This window comes from Macrotis lagotis, chromosome X (assembly GCF_037893015.1).
Source record: "Macrotis lagotis isolate mMagLag1 chromosome X, bilby.v1.9.chrom.fasta, whole genome shotgun sequence".
NCBI lineage: Eukaryota > Metazoa > Chordata > Mammalia > Peramelemorphia > Peramelidae > Macrotis > Macrotis lagotis.
The window spans coordinates 97,275,891-97,295,352 of record NC_133666.1 but is presented as its reverse complement, the minus strand read 5'-3'; the positions used below and the strand labels follow the sequence as shown (position 1 = coordinate 97,295,352).

The 19,462-nt window shown below is 37.5% G+C and overlaps 1 protein-coding gene across 5 annotated transcripts in view; it reads left to right on the top strand.

Moving 5' to 3' along the window:
• The window catches only part of PALM2AKAP2 (PALM2 and AKAP2 fusion), a 534,014-nt gene that overhangs the window by 42,840 nt on the left and 471,712 nt on the right, over window positions 1-19,462 (top strand). Inside the window, exon 1 of one of the 5 annotated variants that reach the window (XM_074200020.1) lies at window positions 19,374-19,449. The exons of the other annotated variants lie outside the window; for them this stretch is intronic. The gene's annotated coding sequence lies outside the window, so the exon portion shown is untranslated. Of the gene's footprint in view, window positions 1-19,373; window positions 19,450-19,462 lie in introns of those variants that run through there. 5 annotated transcript variants of the gene reach the window in all.

Below are 19,462 nucleotides of genomic sequence, written 5' to 3'. Positions count from 1 at the left end.
TTCTCCAGCTCATTTCACAGATGAAGAAATAGAGGCAAATAGGGTAAAGTGACTTACCCAGGGTCACACAACTAGGAAGTACCTTCTCAAGAAGGTTAGTCTTCTTGACTCCAGGCCTGTATGCTCTATCCACTGCACCATTTAACTGCCCCCATCTAAATATAAACACATAAATATCTGTTTTATGTATATGTATGTGTGTACATATATTATATATGTATATGTGAGTGTGTGTAAATATACAGATATACATGGTAGATATAAAAATACAGATATAGATGTGTATCTCTGACACATGTATACACACATGATATATATCTTATAGATATGTCTGATATATCTATATATAGATGGTTGATAAATATTTGTATATATATATATATATATATATATATATATATATATATATATATATATGTGTGTGTGTGTGTAGAGAGAGAGAGAGAGAGAAAATATTTTGCCAATGTAGTAATATCTGCCCTTCCTACTTCATGGAATTCTTATGACAGTCAAATGTAGTAATTAGAGACAGTTGTTGGCACAATAGATAGTTGAACCTGGGGTCAGAAAAACCTGAATTCAAATCTATTCTCAAACACTTAGTAGTGTGACCTTGGGCAAGTCACTTAACCTCTATTTACCTTAGTTTCCTCAAATGTAAAAATAAGGATCCTCCCTTCATCCAAGTTGTTGTGAAGGTCAAATGAGATATTATTTATTTTTAAAAAACTGCTTCACATAGATCCTATATAAATGTCTGATCAAAGTGTAAAAACAGACTTGAAATTTAACATTAAAAAAACTAAGATCTTGGCACCTGATCCTATCTCTTCCTGGCAGATAGAAGGAGAAGAAATGGAAGCAATGTCTGATTTTATGTTTTTTGGCTCAAAGATTTCTGTAGACAACTTCTGCAACCATGAAATTAAAAGATGCTTGCTCTTTGGAGGGAAAGTTATGGCAAATATGGACATCATATTATAAAGCAGAAACTTCACCTTGCTGACAAAGATCTGTATAGTCAAAGCTATGGTTTTCCCAATGGCAGTGTGTGTGTCTGCAAAAGTTGAATTATGAGGAAATCTGAGTGCCATAGAATCAATGCTTTTGAATCGTGGTACTCGAGAAGACTGCTGAGAGTCCCTTGGTGAATAAGGAGATCAAATTTGTCAATATTTAAAGAAATTAATTCAGACTAATTATTGAAAAGTCAAACACTGAAAATGAAACTTAATTATTTTAACTATACAATGAGAAGACAGGACTCATTGGAAAAGACTGGTGGTAGGAAAGATTGAAGGCAAAAAGACAAAGGGATAGCAGAGGACGAACTTGGAGAGATATCCTAAAAAGAGCCAAAGTCCAGGAGGTTATAAAGAGTCAGACACATCTGTACAGCAAAATATAAATGCTTAGTCCCTTCCCTTCTCCTATCCTTCCCCACAATATATATGATAGCACTTTGTAAACTGTAAAGTGATAACCAAACTTTATATATTATTAATCCCTTAATTTCAGACCTGGATTCAGATCTCACCTCTGATAGTGTGCCAAACATATTTCTCTCTAATGTTCTCTATGCTTTACAGAGAAGGTGACAAACTGCCTTCATAAATAAAGTTTCCTCACCTGAGATTTTCCCATTCCAATGAAATTAGAAGTCCAATCCCTATCACTGATTAGGAGACAAATAATACTTTTGTGTCATAAGACCTTGGCTCAGTTCCCAACTCTGACATATACTTAATGGTTTGGTGACTCACCTATACAAATTGGGGAAAACTTAATCATTTCTGTCCAGGTCCACAGGAATCTATCTTCCTTTTTCTCTTCTGCCAAATGGTCTCATGAAGCCACATTGCGATGGCCTTTAGAGCAGTCTGTTTCTTTGGGCTGTTTTATCTCAGAGGACTTCTGTAATGCTGATGTCACATAGCAGACTCTCCCAAATACAAGGTGAGAGATTCATTAGGAAGGGTAAGGGGACACAGCTACTCTGTAAAGATATAGTTTGAGATTTATGCCAGATTTGTAGTTTTATCCAGGATGTGATCTTAAGACTTTTGCAGACTTTTATAATGAAGAGAAAATAGGCAATAATTGAAAAACAGCAGCACCTGGCCTTTGCCATTGACCAATGACACAGAAGTAAAAAATGTTTTGTATTTGTAATGTCTTGGCTTTGATTACTAAAATGCTATGTCCAGGGGCAACCCAGATTATTTTTTTCCTTGTTACTCTTAGAAATTTTTATTTATTTATTCTTATTTTTGTACAAACTTTTTTATATATTACTAAAATATTCTTAAGAGTAAACATAATACCCCCTCCCCCAAAAATATAGACCCTCATGAGCAATAAAGTAAGAGAAAAAAATAAAATTAATAATAATAATAATAATAATAGGGACAGCCAGGTGACGCAGTGGACTGAGCACCAGCCCTGGAGCCAGGAGCACCCAAGCCTAAATCAGGCCCCGGACACCCAACAATCACCCAGCTATGTGACCCTGGGCAAGCCACCCCAACCCCATTGCCCTGCAAAAACCCCCCAAAAAGCAAAACAAAATAAAATAATAATAACAACAATAATGATGATGATGATGATGATAATAATAATAAATAATGGTAGGGGTGGGCAGGTGGCGCAGCAGACAGAGCACCGGCCCTGGAGCCAGGAGCACCCAGGTATGAATCCAGCCTCAGACACCCAACAATCACCCAGCTGTGCAGCCCTGGGCAAGCCACCCAACCCCATTTGCCCTGCAAATCCCCTAATAATAATAATAATAATAATAATAATAAAATGTGCTTCAGTCTGTGTTCCAACAACTCCAGTTCTGTCACAGGTGGATCACATTCTTTATGATAAATCCATCACATATTTTTCATATTTTTGCACTGTTGCCATTGCTGATCACAACTCCCTCCATTCATATTTCCCCACTATCATATACTATATTTTCTCTCTCCTTTCACTCTGTCCCTCTTCTTTTTTTTTTTTAGGTTTTTGCAAGGCAAATTGGGTTAAGTGGCTTGCCCAAGGCCACACAGCTAGGTAATTATTAAGTGTCTGAGACCAGAGTTGAACCCAGGTACTCCTGACTTCAGGGCTGGTGCTTTACCCACTGTGCCACCTAGCCGCCCCTGTCCCTCTTCTTAAATGTGCTATAGGGTAGCTGAGTGGTGCAGCAGACAAATCACCGGCCCTGGGGCCAAGAGGCACCGAGTACACATACTACCCCTTAAGCCCAGCAACCACCTGGTCCTGTGGTCTCAGACAGGCCATCCAATCCCAGCCCCTTGCAAAAAAAGTAAAAAAAGAAAATGTGTTATATCTGACCACCCTCCCCACCAGTCTACCCTCTCCTCTATCACTCATATTCCCCCCTTCCCCCTGTCCCCCTTCTCTCCTTCTTACACTAGATGTCTATACCCCATTTAGTATATATGCTGTTTCCTCTCCGAACCTCCTCTGATGAGAGCAAAGGTTCCCTCATTCTCCTTTGCCTTGCCCCCTTTCATATCATTGCAATAGTTCATTGTAATAAAAAAAATCTTATTATATGAAATATCTTAGCCTATTCCACCTCTCCTTCTCTTACTCCCATTACATTTCCCTTTTAGCCATTGACTCCATTTTTGCAATATATTATATCTTCAAATTCATCTTTCTCCTGTGCTTCATCTAGAAAAGCTCCTTCTACCTGCTCTATTAAATGAGAAGTTTCTCATGAGTATTATCAGTATCATTTTTCTATGCAGGAATGCATGTAGTTCATCATCATTAAGTCCCTCATATTTTACCCTTCTATACTCTCTATGCTTCACCTGAGTCCTGTATTTGAAGATCAAACTTTCTGTTCAACTCTGGCCATTTCAACAGGAACATTTGAAATTCCCCTGGTTCATTGAAAGTCCATCTTTTTCCCTAGAAGAGGACGCTCAGTTTTGCTGGGTAGTTGATTCTTGGTTGCAATCTGAGCTCTTTTGCCTCCCAGAATATTATATTCCAAGCCCTATGAGCTTTTAACATAGTTCCTGCTAAGTCCTGTGTGATCCTGAGTGCAACTCCACGATATTTGAATTGTGTCCTTCTGGCTGCTTGTAATATTTTCTCTTTGACTTGGGAGTTCTGGAACTTGGCTATAACATTCCTGGGTGTTGTTTTGTTTGGATCTCTTTCTCAGTGAGATCGGTGGGATTCTCTCCATTTCTATTTCACCCTCTGCTTCTAGGATATCTGGACAATTTTCCTGTAAGAATTCTTTAAAAATGATGTCAGGGCTCTTTTCCTGATCATGACTTTCAGCTATCCCATTAATTTTTAAATTATCTTTCCTGAATCTGTTTTCCAGATCAGTTGTTTTTTCCAATGGGATGTTTCACATTTTCTTCTAATTTTTCATTCTTTCAGTTTTGAAGTATTGTATCTTGATTTCTCATAAAGTAATCAGCTTCCTTCAGTTCCATTCTACATCTGAAGTATTTGTTTTCCTCAGAGAGCTTTCTTATCTCTTTTTTCATCTCTATTTCCCTCACTTGATTTTCAAAGTCTTTTTTGAGCTCTGTCATAGCCTGAGCCCAATTTCCACTTTTCTTGCAGTCTTTAGATGCAGGAGCTTGTACTTCCTCATCTTCATTTGTGTATTTCCATCCTTCTTGGGATCATAGACAATGTATTTCTTAATGGTATTGCTCTTTTTTCTCTGTTTACTCATTTCCCCAGCCTGTGCCTGCTCTTGGGGTGCTTCCTGAGCTTTTGAGTATTACTGGGATACCCCCCCACCAACAAGGCTCTCCATGTGTGAGGCTCCTACCACAAGGCTGAGGTGGGGGGGGGGGGCTGCTGTTCTATGGGGGGGCTGAGACTGCAATCAGGATCTAAATGTGGTCAGAGCCCAGGAGTCCTGTTCCAGATACCGAGGACAGACCTCAGGAGTCTCTCTCCACTCCCCTACCTTGGCTGAGTACTCAAACCTGAGTTGCCTGGGGGCTCCTGCTTACCAGCTCTGCCTGCTTCTGGTTCCTGGATCTGGGTTCCACAACTGCTGCTCACTGAGTGCCCTGTGGGCTAGGCTTCATGTACTCGCTCTGGCAGAGGCCCCCTGCTGATCTTCAAGTTGTGCCTGGTGCTCCCCAGGGTGTAGGTCAGGAAACTGCCCCTACTGCCATGCACTACAGCTCCCTGGGTCCTGGGGCTGCCTCCGGGAGGCTGAAGTTCCTTCACTCTGGCGGCTGCCCCTCTAACCCCATGGAATGGAGCCTTCCGCTATTTTCAGGTTATCTTGGGCTAGAGAATTGCCTCACTGGATCCCGCTGGGGGTTCTGTCTCTCTAAAATTTAGTTAGAGTCCTTATTTTATAAGTTTTGAAATATTAGAGAGAGCACCTAAGAGAGGATCTTCTCCTGTCATTATCTTGGCTCTGCCCCCTGGCAACCCAGATTATAACCAAGACAGACCACCTGGCAATTTCATTTAGTTAAACATTCTGGCTCTTATTTACTTGAAACTTGTCTACCCCAACACATCCTAGCTGAGTTCATATTTGCAGTCTCAAATAGGATGTAGTATCTTGATTACAGTCTGTGGGGTCTGGTGCTATCTTTGTGGTATGGATCTAATAACTGAAAATAATCTACCTCCTTATCCCCACAATACAACAGGAATAATAGCTACTGACTTGTATGTGGTACTTGCCATATCCCATTTTGTGTGATCTTCATAACAAGTATATGAGGTAAAAGCAAAAAATTGATACAGTGGTGGTATCCATGTCTCTGCAGTCAGAGGGCTAGGGTTCAAATCCTTATATTTTATGACTATAGTAAATCATTATTCTTCCTTGGCCTTCAGGTTCTTAATATATAAAAGGAAAGGTTTCACCCAGATGACCTTTAGGGTCCTTTTAAACTCTAGATCTATAATTCTTGTAGTACTATTTTACTTATAAGGAATATTGAGTAAATTTCAGAGATGAAATTTGAACCCAAACCTTTCCTTACTCCAACTATTATAGCATTGCTTTCACAGCCTTTTCCAAGTAATCCTAACCAGTGGAAGAGGCAGAAGATCTCAGATCCTATGATCTCCATTCTGGTAAGCCATTGAAACCTTTGACATCTCTTTTTTCATTATGACTTTTTGATGTCTGGGGAATCTAGGTTCAAATTTTACCTCTTTTAGTTATTATCTGCATGAACCTGCTTGAGCCATAATTCTTCATCTGCAAAATGAGTGGGTTAGACTAGATGATCCTGTGAACTTTAACCTAATTGCCTATGTAGCCTTAAATTGATGAGCCCTTCTGAACTCAGTTACCAAAAAAAAAAAAAGATCACTAAACTTCCTTTTAGTCTAAAATTCTATGATTCTTAACCATAATTCTTCATATGTCAGGAATTAGAAACTAGCTGATAGTATTCATCAGGTGTGTGTTTATGTGTGTGTATGTGTATGTGTATGTGTGTATTGGGTAGTTTGAGGATCTGAATATGACAGTCTGGTGAAGCTGATGGATCCCTACTAAGAATAATATCTTAAATAATTGAAAGAAATGCTAAATTCTAGTTAGCAAGAAATATTTTTTTTCTCATCCACCTTTACAAATTCCCTGAAATCTAATCATGGACCCCCTTGGGACTGCAGGTTAATAACCCTTGGGTAGACAATCTTGATAGCTAGAAGTTACTCTGGCTTGCTAGCACACCAAAACTTTATTTTGTAATCTTCATCCTCTTCTTGGAGCTGACTCCACAGGGGTAATAATCCACTTACTTATTTGCATTTATGAAATGATCTTTTTGCTAAGCAATAAAATGCTTCTGACTTCAAAAGCATAAACATATTGCTTATGATAGTCATACTTTTCTCAGAACTTAAATAATATTAGTAATAGCTTATGTTTTTGTTAAATTTTAAGGTCTAGGGTAGGTGGTGCAGTGGACAGAGCACCAGCCCTGGAGTCAGGAGTACCTGAGTTCAAATCCGGCCCGAGATGCTTAATATTTACCTAGCTGTGTGGCCTTGGGCAAGCCACTTAACCCAATTACCAAAAAAAAAAAAACTAACTAAAAAATATTTAAGGTCTAAGAAATATTTCCTTCAAAATGACTGTTAGGTGAACAGTGTATTTTTATCCCTATTTCACAGATGAAGATACTAAGGAAGGTTTAGAGTTGTTAAATAATTTGTCCCAGCTTACAGATACAGCTCAGACTCTACAGTGAGAAACAAATGAAATGCTCCTTAAAATTTTGGGTACACCCATATATACCTACATATACATGTATGTGTACATATATGTTTGTGTGTATAAATAAGATACTATTATCAAAGCATTAAATTTCTTCCAGTAAACTGGAACTTTTTCTTTTAGTACCATCTTAACCCAGTGTCTATTACATAATGGACTTTAAATCAATACTTATTTCTTTCTTTCTGGTATTTCAGTGAATGAATTAGTGAATGAAAAAAGTATGCCAAAGAGCTTATTAAGTACTTGCTATATGTGACGTTATTCTAGGCAGTGGTGATACAAATTGAAAACAAGGACAATCTCTTCTTATGGGCTCACATTCTAATCATGGGGAGATAGCACATAAAGGAAGTTTCAGCTGAGTCAAAAATGTTTCATTGGTCCCCAGTAGTTGTAATACAAATGATAATGCATCTTCTTAGTGTCAATGAAATAATATTCAATAATTCTCAAATAGCTTCAGAATATTGTAAATTTGTTGTTTGGCTAGCTTTGCTTCCCCCCCCCCCCCCATCCCCATTTCTGGCTTGAGTCAGTTTGGACCTTTATATCACTATAATCTCTTTTTTTCTAATCTGATTTTTTAAAAATTCATTTTGAATTTAAATGCAAACAAAAATAGAGAACATTTTCATGTATGCAACACAACATAAAAAGAGTAATCATAGAGGCAGCTAGGTGGCACAGTGGATAGAGCACCAGCCCTGGAGTCAGGAGGACCTGAATTCAAATTGTGCCTCAGACATTTAATTACTTAGCTCTGTCCTTGGGCAAGTCACTCTTAGCCCCATTGCCTTAAATACATTTTTTTTAAAAAAGGGGATTCATTAAAGGTCATTGCTGCTGATGCTAAAAAAACCTCTGTGTTTCCACAGTGCTCTCCAGACTGCCCTAAGAAAGAGGAAGCTTCCTCTTGTAGGAGTCTCAGAACTAGTCATATTCAGATTCAAAGGGAAAAACGTAGCTTGTTTTATGGCATCTATCACATTGAAAAGACAAAGTCAATCACTTCTGTAGGTTTTGATTTGTTTTGAAAGGTAGATTTTTAAATGACTACAGAAATTCCCATCTTACAAATGAACTCCGTTGGAAAAGTTTATTTATAGATTAGTTGTTTGTGAGAACGTTCCAAGATGGTTTCCCATAGAAACCATGTTATAGATGGTGGTTAGGTTGCCAGGCTAGGCCAGGCCACAAAAGCCTGTTTAACCTATAATGTGGCTTCCAAAAGGTTTTACCTTGGAAACCATATTGTTTATAATACAGGACTAGAACTGTGCATTTATTGATAAAACAAATTCTGGATGCAGAACAGTAATTTTTGGTTAATTTGTAGCCTCAAGTGCCGACACTAAGAAATTCATTGACTCTCTCTGGGTCACACAGCCATTATATGTGAGAGATAGAAGAGAATTCATTTTTTTCTTGACTCTGGCTAGCCAACTCTTTCTCAAGTATTTTGCTACTATTTCTAGTCTTTAAGCAAAATCTCCAAAATAAAACTGAAGAAATACTTTGAATGTCCTATTAGTGGGTAATATTAATTAAAGGAATATGACTAGATTGTTGGGAAACTTGGTGGTCCAGAGTTGAGCCTGGAGTCAGGAAGATCTGAATTCAAATATGACCTCAGCTTTGTGACCCTGGGCAAATCACTTCACCCAGTTTGCCTCAGTTTCCTTATCTAAAATGAATTGGAGAAGGGAATGACAAATCCTAGTAGCTTTGTCAATAAAATCTCAAATGACCTCTAGGAGAATTGAATATGACTGAAACAACTCAACAACAAAAACAAAGAGGTAGATGGAATTTGCAGAAACTCTGAATTAGCATCAAGAGTTGATGGCTAATTTTAAAAAGTTCTTATCCAATTTTACTTCAAAACTATTCCAAGTGCTTTATTTGTACTTTTATCAGTCACTTATCTAGGAATGTTTGGGGCTTACAGATGGAATGAGATAGAAAAATCTTCCTGGGATAAAATGGACAAAGTTGTCAGAGAGATGTGTAAAATAATTAGAAAGCAGAGGAAAAAAACTTGGGGAATCCAAGGAGTATGGCCAAGAAGTGCTTGGGTCAGATAATTCCCCCCATCAAACATCTGCATGTGTTGCTCAGGGCTGGAGGTGAGGCTGGAGCAAGCAATGTGCAAATCCTATATGTGTTGTCAAGATATTCCTAAGGGAGACAGCACAAGAGAGAGCAACCACCAGTAAGTCACAAAGGCTTGGGGGATCAGAGGCCCGGGAAGGGATGCCTTCCTACCAACCCTCAGTCCTACTCTGTTTGGAAGCTCCCCATTTACCTTCCTTAATTGATATGACTCTAGTAACAAGGGCAACAGATAGTGCATTGCCTGGAGTCAGGGAGACTCATCTTGATGAATTCAAATCTGGACTCAGACACTTAATAGCTGTTTGATTTCAGGCAGGTCACTTAATCCTGTTTGCCTCAGTTTCCCCATATGTAAAATGACCTGAGAAGGAAATGGCAAACCATTTTAACATTTTTCCCAAGAAAACCCCAAATAGGGTCATGAAGTCAAAACAAATGAAAAATGACTGAACATCAAATTTAGAGATCTTCCTGAAGGTAGAAAGATAATGTGCTCTTAAAAGTCTCTTTTGGACAATAATATGATTCTGTAGCTACCTCTTGGCCTGACAAAAATTTCTTAATTAGTTCCCACCTATAGACTAGATTCAAACCTAACCTGAGGCAATTTGGAAGATTCTGTTGTAGTTAAATCACCAGAATTCAGGCCTCAGGCTCCAAACTCAGAATATGGCTTCCAGATGACTATTTTTCTGATTACAATGGTAACCTTATTTTATGGGTTTCTTGAAGTGACCTTAGGAACCCAGGGTGGTGGAGTTTTAAAAAGTCTCCAACTGCCTTAAACAAAAACAAACAAAAACAGCATGATTACCCCCCACCCCCACCCCATGACTGGAGAAAAGAGTAGGGTCTGTGCCCAAATTCAAAGATTTGGTTTATATGATCCTTATTATTCCCATAAATGGATGTAATGGGCATTATTCTGTCAGGTTGAACATCCAGTATACCTAAATTAGACCATTCATTCAATATCCATTTATAGGATACCTACCTATCAATTAAATTCAAATTATTTCATTTTTATTATATTTAAATATTAAATATATTTATAATATATTCATATATCAGATAGTTATATACATATAATACAAAATTAAACATCATATTATAGTTTATATTATCAATTCATTTATTAAGAAATCATGTTCCAGATACTATGGTAATCACAAAAAAGAAAGTGCAAATTTTATCCTCAAAAAGTTTATAATCTAATTTGGGAAAGATCTCAAAAGGAAACTGGAAATAGGGGGGTGAGGGTTTGGGGACCAGGAACTCTGATTCTCTGTGAAGTCTAAATCAAACAGAACTTCTGATGGAAACTGCAAAGTTCTTATCTGTATTCTCTTTAGAGGCAGGTTTGGAAAATTTATTTTTACCAATTTTGGAAATTTTAAAGATATTGAGAAAGAACTAGACCTTTGCTTTTATTGGGGACTCCCAGGAAGAGGCGATTTCCTTCATCAATGCAGGCTGGCACCTTCTCTTCAAGATATGGTCTTAGATTTATGTGAGGCACTAAATGTCTAAAGGCTTGTCTAGGATTACGCAGACAGTAATGCATTTGAAGTAGTTTTTCAAGCCAGATTTTCCTGACTATGGGGCCAGCTTTTTATCTACTATCTCAAGATATCTCTCTCCCAGGTATTGTAGTCTATAAAAGATATATTTCTTTTAGTATCCATGATCACAAACAGGGTCTCAGTTGTGCTTCCCCCTTGCCCCTAAAGTTTGTAGGCTTCAGAATGGTGTTGCATCATCTTAAGAAAGAATCCTTTTATTCTTAATGCTTATACTATAACAATTATTTAAAAATCATGTCAAGCCTTTCTGTATTTATTGACTGATCTTTTAAAAATATTTTTTATTAATAGAATATAACATAGTAATCTTTTTTGAATATTGAACAATCCTTCCATCTCTGGCATAAATGCTACTTGGTCATGATTAACAGTATTAATTAGTCAAATTGATCTATAAGCTTTCTTTTTTTTAGTGTTTTGGCAGGTTGCTCATGTTGACTGTGAAATCAGCAGCAGCAGCTGCTGCTGGGGGTTAAGCCCCTAGAAGAGACAGCTGCTCCTGGCCTGGCCAGTCTGAGACAAAGTGAGACTGGGAGAAAAACTGCTGATCAAAACTCCATGTCAGCCCAGGAGAGAGCTTGTTCTTACTGCTCCCCAAGGGCCCTTGAGGAAGGATTCTGTGGCCCTGGTCTGGAATTCTGGACTGGAAACTGCTTGTTGTTGCTTAGGACCCTCAGGAAGGCTACCTCTTCCAGGGGAGAGTCCCTTAGTGTTGTAGTTGGGTAACAAGATTGGTTCTGGCAAACCCTGACTCAAGTCCTAATCATATGATTTAGTTTTTGTGTGACATAGGATAAGACATTTAATAGCTCTAGGTCTTAGTTTTTTTATCTGTAAAATGAAAGCATTGCTTTAGACCCTATGATTCCTTTTACTCCAAAATTGATGATTCCTCTCTGACCAGAGTAACTACCACCATTGTTTCATAAGGATTCTCAAGCCAACTTTCTGTATACTTTCTTTGAAGTCATAGGATTGTAGATAGCGAACTAGAAGGGGCCTTAGAGGACATTATGGCAAAATGCCTCCCTTTAAAGTAAAGGAAAACAAAATCCCAGACATGCCATGTGATATATAGTTCAAATTGGGTTAGAGAAGAATTTTGGAGTTATTTTTTCAGTTTTTAAACATTTTTATTTACAGTTTTGATTTCTAAATTCTATCCTTCCCCTCTCTGAGACAATAAGCAATCAGATATAGGTTATACACATGCTATTATATAAAACATTTCCATATTAGTTTACAATTTTGTAGTTTTAAAAGGTTAATAAATTATATGATATAAGCAGAACATCATCCAAGGATGATGAGGGTTAGAGTTGTAGGGAAGACCTTTTACAGTCATTGAAAAAGTTACCTACAAATAAGGAAAGGGCCCCTGAAGTCATTGACAAAGTTGGGAGCCTGACTTGCTTGAAAGTAAGGAAGGAGGAAAGTATGAAATTTAAAGATTTAGCAGGAGGTAAGAGGCAGATATAGCCATCGCTGGATAAATGTTTCAGTAGAATGAACTCTAGGTTTAGTCCTTTATGATCCTAGTGCTCAGTGTGGAGTTTCCAAAAGGCAGGCTAGCAATACCAGGGTATTCTTTTAGACATAGTAGGAAATCATGCTGGCTAGTTGAGGCTTGAGGGAGGTAGAAGATTGAATAGGGCAGGGGGATGGAGGTGGTGAAGAACAAGGCAGAAGTCCAGTCCAGAAGGATGGAAGAAAATCCCCAAGCACATGACCAAGTCAAGTAATCAGCACAAGGAAACAATATTAGATTGATATGGAACCTGAGGATGTGTCATAGTAAACTAAAGTTGAGAAGGGTTTAATAACTTGCTCAGGGTCACAAAGTTAGTAAGTATATATGGCAGATTCAGGTCATCCCAACTCTAAATACTGTGCTCTTTGCATATTATTGAAATTGGAGTACAAGGTCCAAGCAGGACCAAGCAGCAAATCACACTCAACTGCCAAGCTAAAGATACAAAGGTCTTTGTTTTTGCCTTGTTTTTAGGAATCAGATGGGTAAAGGTTTGGAGGGAGGAGCTTGGTTTCCTCACCAGTAAAGTAAAGGAAATGTGATCATGAAATCCATAAAGGGGGGGGGGGGGGGGGCGGCGGCTAGGTGGCGCAGTGGATAAAGCACCGGTCCTGGAGTCAGGAGTACCTGGGTTCAAATCCGGTCTCAGACACTTAATAATTACCTAGCTGTGTGGCTTTGGGCAAGCCACTTAACCCCATTTGCCTTGCAAAAACCTAAAAAAATAAAAAAATCCATAAAGGCCATTCAAGCCTAGGTAGATCAAGAATAAAACACATTCTGGAGGGAATCCAGTTTCAATATGTAAAAGTTAACACTGGCTTAGATTTTTATTTGAATAATTTCAGAATAAAAATAAGTTTTGACCTCTTCATCTTCTCATATTGTCTTTTCTTTATGTTCGTTGGATGCTGTTTGTGACAAAAAGAGAGACAATGAGGGCAAAACAATTTCCCAAGTTGTGATGTCATTTCCCATTTCTCATTCAGATGTGCTGGCGAGTCTTTCCACAGGATCTTCTCTGACTCTGTAATTGTTTCCTGCATCATGATACCACATTGTGGTTAATGACAGCCCCATCAAAATTTAATTGGCTTATACTAGGGGGCTAAATAATTCAGTTCAATAAGTGGTGTACAAATTTGAATAGAGAGAAAAAACACCAGATACACTCAAGAAATAATAGACTGTAAACAATAAAATCATAATTAAAAAACTTATACTGCCAAGAAGGAGGCAGAAGTTATGAAATAAATACTTTTGTATAGATAGATTATTTAAATTCTACTACTCTACATTACAGATCCACGAAGTCTATAATAATAGCTGATCTTTATATTAGTGTTTTACATACTATTATCTTGAGATAGAAAATAGAGTTTAAATAACAGTCATACAACTAGTAAGTGTTAGAATGGGAATTGGAATTCAGATTTTCCTGATTCCAGGTTCAGATCCCCATGATCTAAGAAGGAAGCTATATCTGAAAATAGATAGCATTTTACATACTTTTATCTTATTTGAAACTCACAGTAGACATTTTACAGATGTTGGAACTAAGGTTCATAGAGTTTAAATAATTGTCACATAACTAGCAAGTATCAACAAGTGAGGAATTAGAATTCAAATTTTCCTGATTTTCAGACCTCTGTGACCTAGAAAAGAAGTTATACCTGAAAATCAGTCTCATTACAAAGTCAGAAATAGAGTATAACTCGATTTTAAACCAATTTATTATCACATGGCTTTGGATGTGTCACACACATATCATATTCCTCCAAATATAATAAATAAATACAGTATAAACCCAGTATAACTGAGTTAGCCATGAATATTGATATTATCCTGTTTTCTTAATAAAAAAAATGACATAAAAGGGATACCAAGAGGCAGTCTGGTAGAGAAGTTTGAGAGCCAAAAAAGCCCTGAGTTCAAATCCTTTTTTTGATTTACCCCAGGCAAATCACTCAACTTCTTCAGTTTTAGACCAGAGATATCACACATACCTGAGGCCTACCACAGTCCTATACCAAATTAAAACATCACTGGGAAATACTTAACAAAAACAAATAAAAATACAGTAATCAACCATTTAGCCTTTATTAATCTCCTATTGTCTTCCAGGCATTGTTCTAAGCACTGGGAAGGATAAATAATAAAACAAAGATAATACTGAAATGTGGTTTCCTAAATCAATATGCAGGCTCCTGGGATCCTTAATTGGTTTAGTTGCCTCTATTCTATTTGAGTTTGAATACACTACTCTTTGCTGTTATTGTTCACTCATGTCTGACTCTTCCTAATACCATCTGGAGTTTTCTTGGCAGAAATACTGGAGTGCTTTGCCATGTCTTTCTCAAACTCACTTTACAGATGAGGAAACTGAGGCAAACAGGATGAAGTGACTTACCCAGGGTCACAAGCTAGCATCTGAGACCAGATTTGAACTCAAGAAGATTACTCCAAGTCTGCCTCTCCATTCCTGGTGCTACCTAGTTATCTACTATTGCTTTAGACAACTATTTAAGGTTAAAAAGACTTCAATTGGTATAGAAAGTCTCCTTATCTGGGAGTTTTCTTTAACAATGAAATCATATTGTTTATGGAAGCATTTTTGTAGATATGATTATATGTGTGTATATATGTATATGTATACATATGTATACATGCATATAACATATATCGCTGAGAAATATACCTACGTGTGTATATGTATGTGTATGCATACATGTATGCATACACATTCTCTCACACACACATACACACATCCATTTATATATATTTATATATGTAAATGATGTGCTTACAGCAGTGGCTTGGGAAGGCAGGATCTGGAATCTAGCCCTCTTTTGCAAAGAGTAGGTGTAAGACTGTTTAAGCATTACCAACAGGCTAACTGGGGACATGGCCAAGCAGGGAGGGTCCAGGACTGCTGAGGTTGACAGATCTCTCCTCTAGTTTCCTATGTATCTGTGGGAGAGGAAAGGAGGTAAGACTGAAATTGTATCTACCTGAAATCTTTCCAGTTTCTAACATTTAGAATAGATATAGCTTAAAGTAAAAAGCACTTTGCCTCATCACAATCAAGGGGAAGACTACTTGGTCCCTCCTTACCTAATGTTTGATTATACAAAAGACCACCATGAGTAACTAGTATTAAAGAAATCAGAAAACAGAAATAGGAAAAGTTATACTAGTTAGTCTGTACTAAAGAGCACACAAGAAAGAATGGAACTTTACATTTGGGAGCATAAAAGAAACTCTAAGTCCAAAAGGAGAGACAACATTCTCATAAAGGGAGGAGATAAATGTTTTCTGCAATCTCTAGCACTGCAGGTTTTTGAAATCAAGGGATATAATGAATAATATCATTCCCTACTGACTTGAGCTTTCAGAGAGGTTCCAATCTATTAAAATGTTCATACCATTTGTCTCTAAATCCATTTTTCTCAAGGTCCTGTGTCTTGATGTACAAAACATAGTATCCAGCATGTTCTCAGACAATTCAGAGTCACTCTGGGAAGGGATATTGTTATAAATGACCCTGCTCATTCCAGCCAGACCAGGAGCAAGAACCACAACCTCCTAGAGCATGTGCAAAGAAGAGGATGCAAAGAAGGAGCAGACCATAGGCTAACTCAGAACTAGGTGGGGCAGACCTGACCCAATCTCAGGTGTTTGATCAGATTGAGGCTAAATCTTTTGTCTTAACTCACATACCTGCCCATAGACCACAATTCAGACAGACCCCAGTCTTTGTAATGTAAACTAACAATTCTCCCTTCATATACTTGTGGAATTCTAAGACCCCCAAATTCCTCAAAGATATCCTTTGGGAAAACTGCCTCAGGCCTGGGCTAAAGCAGGAGAACATAGAAAGAGGATTTGCAAAGGAAAAATCCTTTTTGGTATAATTGCACTACATTAGCAACTGTATTTGAGTATGAAGTCTTATCACTTTATCATCCTGAGGCTATCAGAATTTTAGAGAAAAGTTCTCGATTTCCATGTATGAAATGTTTACTTTTTTTTGAAAGGTAAGGTCCCTATGGCCAATTGTGTCTACTTTCCAAGAACAAACCTAGTTTAAGTACAGAGAAATTAAATTACCAGTAGGCTGTGTGCCAACTATGTAAGAAATTCTTATGATACAGAAATTTATGAAATCAAGAAAAACATGAGAAAGCCTTCAATCTTGTGTACCCCCTCTTGTCTCTTCAAGAAAAGGGGTATGGGTAACTCAATGTGGATGGACATTAATTCCACAGGAAGAAACATAAAATGGTTGCAGTCTGCAACAGGGAAGGGAGTAGTAGCACATGAAATGGGATCATTATTCCATTCAAACAAAAAGAGTGATTGATAAATACTGAAATACAATTGTGAGAGTTTTAGCTTAAGTCTGTCTTCTGGGCAAGCAGTCTAAAATGCAAATATGGGGTTATAGTAGAGTAAAGGCACAGTAAGCTTGTGCCTGGCCTGGATGCCTCTCTCTGAGAAGTACATGTCCATTCAAATTCAGATAATTTGCGCATTGTAGGTGTTTAATAAATTGTTTCTTGACTTAAGTTGACTTCTTCATAAAACAAAAGACTGAAGTACAGCTGCTATTCATTGAAAAGGAACACCACATCTTCTATGTGTATGTAAACATACAAATTTGTTAAGACTCTTCAAATTAAGCCCTTCAGAGGGTTAAGACCCTTTCTATTCTGTCCTGAATTCTGGGAAGTCTAGAATTTTGAGTGGGATGTAATAAAAATAGAACACTTCTTTCTTGAAATTAAAAAAAAACTATCAATACCTTTCTTGGATTTGTTTTACAAGGCTGTTATATACCAGTACCCCTCCCAAGACAGAATCCTCTCCTGTAGCAAAGTGTAATTCATTAAAGCTAACACATTAACTAAGTCTGGCAGTGAATGTTTCATTCTGAATTTATGTTCCTCACTGCTCCCCTGAAGAGCAAGAAGTCAGTTTAATTAATTTTTCCTCTGGAAACATGGTGGATCACAGCATTTCTCTAAGTTATGATGTCTTTTTGTGTTTTCATTTACATTATTGCAACTAGATTTCTCTTGGTTCTGCTTATTTCAATATGCATAAGTTTACACAACTCTTCTCAAGTTTCTCTGAATTTTCTCATTTCTTTCAGTCTAGATATCCTATATTCTCTGAATTCCTCATTTCTTTCAGCCTAGATTCCATTACAATGCCATTCCTTTTCTTTTTAAGCAACCTCAGGTTTCATTCTAGTATAGAAAGAAGTGAAAAGCCCCTCAGAACACCCTCCACACTTTCGTACCTACCTTCATCTGTCCTTTCCTCTTTTCTCACTTCCTTTTCTCTTCCTCTCTTTTTTATCTCCTTCATTTCTCCTTTTATTTTTCCTATTCCCCCCCCCCCTTTTCTTATTCTTTTCCTAGTTGCTGCCTTCTCTTCCTTTTCCTCTCTTCCAGGTTTTCTTATTGTCTTTCTCTGACCTTCCCTTCCCCATATATCACCACCTTCCTGAATTTGAACTCAGGAAAATTTGAGTTCAAATCCAGTCTCAGAGATTTACCACCTGTGTGACCTTGCACAGTCACTTAACTTCTGTAAACTTCAATTTCCTCATTTGTAAAATGAGAAAGAGTCATAGCACCTATTTCCCAGAATTATTTTTGTATGTTTCTAATATAAAGCATTTTGTAAACTTTAAAACAGCTTCTTCTTTTCCTTCTTTTCCTCTTTCTCCTCCTCCTTTCCTTTTCTCCCTCTCCCTTTTTGATCATCCCTTTCTTTCTCTCTCCCTCCTGCATAAAAGATAATTAATTCCCAAGTCCACTCTTTCCTAGAATCAGTCAGCAATCCACCCAGGCTCCCTTATCTTTAAGGTCAGTAGGATGGCTTGGCACAAAACAAGAGCCAAGAAACTTGGGTTCTAACAATCCCTCCCTCTAATGAATTTGACAGAAGTATCTGCCCTTGTTGTATGGGAAAGAAGAAAAACAACTTAAATGCCTTATTCCATAAGTCCTAGAAGTGGTTTGAGTAATCAATTAATTCTTTAAAATTTGAATGAGGTGGCTCAGGGGTCTAGAACCAACAGAGACTGAAAAACCTGAGTTCAAATGCCACCTCAGATTCTTTTACTGGAAGTGTGACCTTAGAGAAGTCACTTAACCCCTCTCTACCTTAATTTCCTCAGCTATAAAATGAGGATTATGATAATGGCACTTATTTGTATGGCTGTTTGTGAGGATAAAATGAGATCATATTTGTAAAGTGCTTGGCAGATAGGTGATTAATAAATGCTAATTCTCGTCCCCTCCTTCTTCAGGATGAGATCAGAGCATCCATTATAGTCTTATAGTGGTATTAAAAAATGCAGGATTTAAACACAATATTTTGAGAAATATAATTCAACTACACAGTGATCTTAAAATCAACTCCCATGCCAGAATATACTAAAGATAGCCTTGAGAGAATATTATATTCAGGAAGAAAACAAACATATCAATCTCTACATAATTGGGTATCTTGTTTCTCCTTGGTATTTCAATTTTTGATATCACCTATTTCCTTATTTCTCTCTCTCTCCCTTTTGAATGGAACATGTGTCCTAGAGCTGGGAAATTGTAATATCAAACTGAGCAGGTGATTTAATTCAAATAATATGCAGCAGAGATAACTGGGCTTACCTATCTATTCCTTGACCCATTTAAACCTGTGACCACAGACACCAGTCTCATAAGCCAACCAAACACCATATATAATCTCATCTATGGGAGACCTAAGGTCATCTTCATGTCTAAGTAGGTACATACCAATCCCCAGTCATTTAATTTTGAAGGATTTGTCAGAGCTAAACTGATCAAAATCTGTGTTGTTTTTTTCATCCCAGCCCCTGAAATCTGAGACATCATCATCATCATCATCATCATCATCATCATCATCAAGTATTTGTCAGTAACAGAGAGGTAGGGAACAATG